This window comes from Sapajus apella, unplaced genomic scaffold (genome assembly GCF_009761245.1).
Source record: "Sapajus apella isolate SASKATOON/1434 unplaced genomic scaffold, GSC_monkey_1.0 scaffold44, whole genome shotgun sequence".
NCBI classification, from domain to species: Eukaryota; Metazoa; Chordata; class Mammalia; order Primates; family Cebidae; genus Sapajus; species Sapajus apella.
In genome coordinates, this window is record NW_022436984.1 from 7,228,154 (window position 1) to 7,229,187 (window position 1,034).

The 1,034-nt window shown below is 35.2% G+C and overlaps 1 non-coding gene across 1 annotated transcript; it reads right to left on the minus strand.

Annotated features, from left to right (window-relative positions):
- Nucleotides 1-384: 384 nt before the first annotated feature.
- On the minus strand, nt 385-525 carry LOC116524324. The gene has a single exon (XR_004257274.1). It is a non-coding gene; the product is annotated as a U4 spliceosomal RNA (small nuclear RNA).
- Nucleotides 526-1,034: the final 509 nt, after the last annotated feature.

Genomic DNA, 1,034 nt, shown 5'->3' on the forward strand with positions numbered 1-1,034 from the left:
TATAAGATAATTGACCAGGTCCTCTTTTTCTCTGGAGACCTTCCTTGAGCCCACAAATTTCCTGTAGATATCTCCAAGTCTGTTTTTTTTTTAATTTTTAAATTTTAAATTTTTGTGGGTACATAATAGGTATATATATTTATGGGGTACCTGAGATATTTTGGTATAGGTACGCAACATGTAATAACCACATCATGTAAAATGGGGTATCCATCCTCTCAAGCCTTTATTCTTTCTGTTCCAAACAATCCAATTATACTTTAGTTATTTAAAAATATACGATTAAATTATTATTAACTATAGCCTCTCTGTTGTGCTATCAAATATTAGATCTTATTCATTTTTTCTTTTTTTTTGTCTTTTTTTTTTTTTAATAAAAATTAGTCTCTGTAGAGACTGTCAAAAATTGCCAGTGCCGATTGTATTGCAAGCCGTCACAGCGGGGTATTGGGAAAAGTTTTCAATTAGCAATAATCACGCCTCGGATAAACCTCATTGGCTACGATACTGCCACTGTGCAAAGTTGATCTTATTCATTTTTTCTATTTTTTTGGTGTCCATTAACCATCCCCACCTGTCTTCCACCCCCTCCTCCACCATCCTTCCCAGCCTTTGGTAACCATCCTTCAATCTCTGTCTCCATGAGTTCAAATTGTTTTGATCTTTAGATTCCATAAATAAATGAGAACATGTGATGTCTTACTGTGCCTGGCTTATTTCACTAAACATAATGACCTCCAGTTTCATCAATGTTGTTGCAAGAGACCGAATCTCATCCTTTATAGCTGAATATTATTTCATTGTGTATAAGTACCACATTTTCTCTATCCATTCATCTGTTGATGAACACTTAGGTTGCTTCCAAATCATGGCTATTGTGAACAGTGCTGCAACAAACATGGGAGTGCAGATATCTCTTCGATATATTGATTTTCTTTCTTTTGGATATATACCCAGCAGTGGGATTGCTGGATCATATGGTAGCTCTATTTGTAGTTTTTTGAGGAACCTCCACACTGTTGTCCATAGTGGTT